Source organism: Hibiscus syriacus, unplaced genomic scaffold (assembly GCF_006381635.1).
Source record: "Hibiscus syriacus cultivar Baekdansim isolate YM2019G1 unplaced genomic scaffold, ASM638163v2 tig00111812_pilon, whole genome shotgun sequence".
Taxonomy (NCBI): Eukaryota; Viridiplantae; Streptophyta; class Magnoliopsida; order Malvales; family Malvaceae; genus Hibiscus; species Hibiscus syriacus.
In genome coordinates, this window is record NW_024063187.1 from 2,503,062 (window position 1) to 2,509,312 (window position 6,251).

At 35.5% G+C, this 6,251-nt stretch overlaps 1 pseudogene; it reads right to left on the minus strand.

Annotated features, from left to right (window-relative positions):
* Nucleotides 1-361: 361 nt before the first annotated feature.
* On the minus strand, nt 362-6,024 carry LOC120171166 (annotated as a pseudogene).
* Between the last annotated feature and the right edge of the window lie 227 nt (nt 6,025-6,251).

The window sequence follows — 6,251 nt, forward strand, 5'->3', positions numbered from 1 at the left end:
TCTGTTCTTGTTTTTTCCAGTACCCAACAAGAAGATAAAAAACTAAAAGAAAAAAATATGATGTTCATACTTTATATGCATACGCAAAATATTTTAATTAAATATCAGTTTGATTTTTCTCTTATGGCGGGTAAGTGGAGAGATTCCAAGAGAGGCTTTGGTTAACTATGAAGAGAGTTGGCACCATTAAAATAGATATTCGGAATCACATGAATACTTGAAATAAAGAAAATTTTCAACTTCATTTGTCTTCTCTTTTCTTTATCATGAACGTTGTAAAAAGAGACTGAATCAAATGAAGATAGTTGGTATTAGATTTTTTTCAGGATAAATGGGAAAACACAATAACATTATCTTTTATTGCATAAGACGTAAAATCCCGATACATGATGTATACAACATGTTACAATGGCCATAATATGAACTCAAGAGGAGGGAAAATCTCGGTAATGGGGAAGGGAAGTCACATGAGCTTTTGTTGCGGGTGGTGACTATGGCTCTATTTATGTCCCATACACAGTGTGAGTGGAAGTAATGAAAAAAACATCAGCCTAGATCGAGCCCGTCATTTCTTAAGATTGAGGAGCTCAAAACTTCGAATAGGACTATCGTAACGGCTTCCTCTGCGGGCAGCATTGGCCTCAACAGCCAGATGGACTCTTCGTGTGTTAGGGATGCGGCCGCTTGTTGGTAGTCGTCGATTTTGCGGCATCTCATCTACTTCACCGGCTGAACTAGCCCTGCTTACTATTATAGCTCTTCTTGTAGTGCTGCCGTACCTAGAAGTACTGCGTTTTTTATCTGTATCCTGATGCTGAAAGTGCAACCAATAAACAATCAGAATGTCGGACGTAAGCCCCCCCCCCCCCCCCCAAAAAATGCAACGGATAAACAAAATAAAAGATAGGGTAAATAGGTATTTTGCAGAGAACATTCAGTTAGGCTAATGAGTCATTTTTATCTTCATCCCAAGTAAAATCCAAGCCAAGCAAAACCAGACCACATAGTAACCATTAATATCAATAAATTCGATACAGCTACAAGAATCTAGATATAAAAATCGGGTAATGAATATCTTTGTTTTCAGCAGTCATTTCTTCAAGTTCTAGTAGTTTTCATATTAACTACTTATCACCACCTTGCATCAAGTATTTGTTTTCCGTTCGACCTTTTTACATGTGCACGCCTCGACCACTCTTCTACTTTTCTAACAAGTGCATGCCTTGATCCACATCCTAGGTGACCAAACCATTTCAAACGCTTTTCTCTCACCTTATCCTCTAAAACAGCTATCCCGACTCGTATGCCAATATCCTCATTTCTAACTCTATCCTTCCTAGTCTTATCACAAGTCAATTCTAATATTCACATCTAAACTACACTCGTTTTTTTATATATGTCGTTTTTTTTTCGGCCTAAATAACATTTCATGCCATATTGATATCACTTCACCATCGAATGTGATCACATCTTGATCGCTATTCCTTCTTTTAAATGTACCCTCCATTCAATCCTTGATCTTCTCAATCTAATTCTCAAGCTTCTAGTGATTGTCTTGACAACTCTAATTTAGTATCAACTCCTTTTGTCTCAGCAACCAATACAAAATATCATCTAAAAATAATATGCATGTATGCATTTCATCGTGAATGTTTTCCTCTATCTCATCCTTCAGTATGGCAAGAAAACAAAAATATTCAACTGCAGATGCTTGGTTATAAATGAAAATCAGTATCAAGAATGGAAGCTAACCGCATGCTTTGGCAAATTGACATCCTCAGCAGCCTTGTACCTAGAACGATTGCGATAAGGAGTAGTATTTGAAACATGTCTTTTAGGAGTTTCTTCAACCGCACAAAGTCTATCCCGAACATCTCTTCCTCCTGAATGTCATTTTCCAAGAGAATAACCCACAAGGGAAAGGAGAGAGATTAGTATAACATCATTTCATAACTAATGAAAGCATCAAATACCATTTTTTCCCAAAGAAGACGTGGAAATTTGTCATCATCCCTGTAATGAGAGCTCACCCACAACATAAACGACAATCTTTTAAATTGCCTAAGTTGTTTTGGATAAACACAATGACCATTTGTAAACAAAGTAGTTGAGTAACAGATATTTAGTTCCAATTAAGTAATCCTAACGAGAAATCTAGTAATGTTAAAGAAAGCAGACCTGGGAGCTTTTCAGGTCTTTCAACTGCTGGTTCTGCAGCTAAACCTGCCTTTCCACCAGATTGCTGAGAAACGGATGGAAAACCTGAGTTATGATCTCCCAATAAGACAGCCGAGAACTAGAAGTTTATAACTACTTACCCTCCCTTTGGAGCTGCTAGAAATCTGTGGGTACTTCAATAAAGTCCAGTCAAAGATATAGTCAAATTGATAACCTGCAGCAATGCCGATTTCAGAACTAAAAGGGGAGGGGGTGGAAACAAACAAACAAAGTTTGACGTCACACCCATGAGGACAACAGTCAGTATGTGTGAGACGGAGACAAAGATAACAGAATGTTAATGTGGAAAGAGCATTAATAAGTAAGCCACACTGATTGTAACTAACCTTCTCTTACAAACAAGTCTCGGAAAAGCCTCTTCAAATATGAATAATCTGGTTTATCTTCAAATCGCAAAGATCGGCAATAGTGAAAATATGCTACAAACTCGGATGGATTTGACCTACAGAGCACCTGTTAGACACACATAAATCAATATTACTGAACAAGGAAACAATAATAATGAGATAAGATAGATTAACAATGTACTATGGGATCAAATGTTAACATAACAATGTACTTTCCATTTGTTAGTAAAACCGGATTACACTTCACCATAACCAAAATCGAAGAATTAAACCATCCCCCTTTTTATATTAAACTTAAAACAGATAAGAAACCTTCTCCTTTCAAGAACAATAGTGGAAATAGCAATTCATGGGGAAAATTTACCATCACAGAATTCGATGCTTAAAAAGGTACAAAGTATTTATCAAACATGCCAACAAAATGGGACAGAGGAAGCACTACAAATTCCTATACCAGTCAAATTAGTAACTCTCTTAAAAGGAAATCAACTTGTTGAAGGATTGCATAAGTGATACATACCTCTATAGGAGTCGATACCTTCTTTTCAGTAATCCTATCATATTTTTGCTTTTGCGTACCTGTTTTTAACCCCTGCCAAGGAAGGCTGAAGCAGAGAAATAGTGGAAATTGAATCAAAATCAATGAGAAGGGAAGAAGAATGAATATGCATTAACAAGTAACAACCAAACATCATCCGGAAATGCAAAAAAAATTGAATGAAAATATACTCGACCTTCCTCTAAGGAAATATAAGAGCACATAACCAATGGATTCCATATCATCTCTCCGGCTTTGCTCTGCCAGTAAAATAGAAGAATGTATGTTAATATAAGTAACAAAAGTAAACTTGCATCTATATATATGATTTACCGAGGCTAGTTGGAAATGTGTCATTACATACACTCACCGATTCCAAGGTGAGTATTCACACTTGCATATCGAGCTGTGCCCGTCAGGTTCTTGTTTTCTCTGCAGCAAAGAATTTGATAATTTGATGCATGTTTTATGACAAGTTACTATACAATCTTCAGATCTTCAAATCTGAAATTATGTATTAAAAAGTCAACAGAAAAATAATTACCTGTACGGTATGTGCTTATGAGTCTGAAGATCCCTATACTTCTTTGCAAGACCAAAGTCGATGATATACACCTGTGATGAAAAAAATTAGAAGCAAAAAATGAAAATGATACCAGTATGTTGATTTTATAAATCATACTTTTTAAGCATAACGAAGTCCAATTCCCAGCAACAGAATAATGTTCTTATTGTAACCAAAACAGAAGGTGATTGTACTATCAATCTAATGAGCATGAACATGTTAATTTGCCGACATAACATACAAGAAGTAACACTATAACTACTACCTGATTAGCCTTGCGCCCTAAGCCCATCAAGAAGTTGTCAGGCTTTATGTCTCGGTGAAGAAAACTCCTTGAGTGCATATATTCTACTCTACTAATCTGGAATAAGAAAAGTAGAAGTTGGAAAGAGGTAAAGCATAATACGAAAATAATCTGAAAACATATTCTTTACAACAAAAAAGCTATATACTTACCAATTGATCAGCAAGCATCAACACTGTTTTTAACGAGAGTTTCCTGCTGCAGTAGTTAAACAAATCTTCCAAGCTAGGTCCAAGAAGATCAATTACCATGACATTGTAATTCGCCTCAAGTCCATACCATTTGAGGTGGGGAATGCCAGCTATATCAAAAAGAAATCACACCAAGTTATTTATTAAAAAAATGCTCTTTCAGAAATATTATCCAAAAACAAAATGAAAGCACCAAAATGTACAAGGCAAAACATGAAGTTGCAGCATGTCTCGAGAAAGCTGCATACTTGCATATTGAAAAATTGTTTACAGACTAGGTTGATAGTGCAAAAATCACGGAAAGGAAAGAAGACTTGATATTGTCATTTTAAAAGCAACCATGTGTAAAGCTATGAATAAAAAAAATACAAGGACTCCATCAGACCAGAGCTTGTGTCCCCCCCCCCCCCTTCTCATATTGATAGTGCAGTACAAAAAGGCTAAAAGGTCAAATTATGTAGTAATAAATCATTTTTCCAGATAGATAAACAAATGACAGTGAGGCAGAAAAAGAGACTTACTTCCTCCTTGAAGAAGCATATACAATTTTGACTCGTAATGGAGCTGTGGAAGTTTGGTCTTCACAGATTCCTGAAATTAGGAACAGGAAAAAGAATATATACATACATACATAAATACATACATGCATACATCAGTCCATCAGACGACCAACATAAGAGACTACCCAAAAAAATCCTCAAGAAAAGATCACATACCATTTTGACAGCGACTTCCTCCCCGGTCTGCACATTAACCCCTTCAACAACAAAATGAAAATCAGAAAAGATACAATGCTGTCAGGAAAAAAAAAGAAAAAAAAAATACATTTTCCATTGGAAGAAAATAGCAAGACCTCAAAGAGATTTGGTTATTATACCTAAATAGAGTTCTCCAAAGAGCCACTGCCAATCTTTCTTACAAGCTTGAACTTACCACCAATCATATGATCCATTCTCGACCCAAAAAAAAAAATACTGCTTTCAATAATACTTAATAACCCATTGGGGATCAACCTAAGCTATTTTTCACATGGATTAGAGTCAAAATTCAGCATTTATATCCCCTAATCCAATAGACCCTCAAAACTCAATGAAATTACCAAGTGGAAACCTCCAAGCATCCAACAGATCAACTGATGGGAAACAAGATAAATTTTGAACGCTCTTCAATAATCACCAGGGATAAAAGCATCAAATAAAAAGAACCTAAGCCTTTGACTGAGGAAGAATTAGGATCAAAACCTTGAGGAATGAAGCTAAAACGAAAAGAAAAAAAAAAGAAATGGAGTTTTCAACCAAAGCCCGGGATGATAAAATTTTATTATAATTTATGTATATTAGAAAGGCGCCAGCTTCCTCAACTGCATAATTCGATAGAAAATACCCAAATTTTGAAACCAAATCCCTAGCTTTGGAGAGGGAAAAAAATCAAAGATAAAAATCAAAGAAAACATGGAGATTTCAATCTAAGCTCATGGAAGGAAAGTTTTATCGATTATGATAATTCTTAGAAACGGTCCAGCTTCCTCAACCACATAATTTGATAGCAAATCCCCAAAATTTGAAACGGAAAATCAATGAAAAACTGGAGATTCCAATCTAAGCTACGGGAAAAATAGATAAAAACATAATGTTTATAACCATCAGAAGGGTTCCAGCTTCCTTGAGATAATTCCATTGCAAAATCTCCCACATTTTGCAAAAGGAAGCCCTAGTTCGGGAGAAAAAAAATTCCAGCTACATTGACCTGCAAGAATAAGAGGAGGAACCAACTGGCATTGCCAAACGTCCGATTGCAATTGAATGAGAAACTAACGGTTGAAAATATCTGAATTGGCTGAAAATAAATTTAGCCATCAAATTTTTCACTTTATTTTAATTTGATCTTTATTTTTAAAAATTAGACATCAACGTTTCAATATTCTACTAATCTTATCCCTACTAACAAGTTATGTGCTTTAAAATTGTTGCATGCTGTTCTTGTGCCGATCTCTTGAATTTTGGACCTTTTGGTGTTGATTTTGACGAAAACATGAAACGTTTGTCTAATTCTTTTCTTATTTATAATT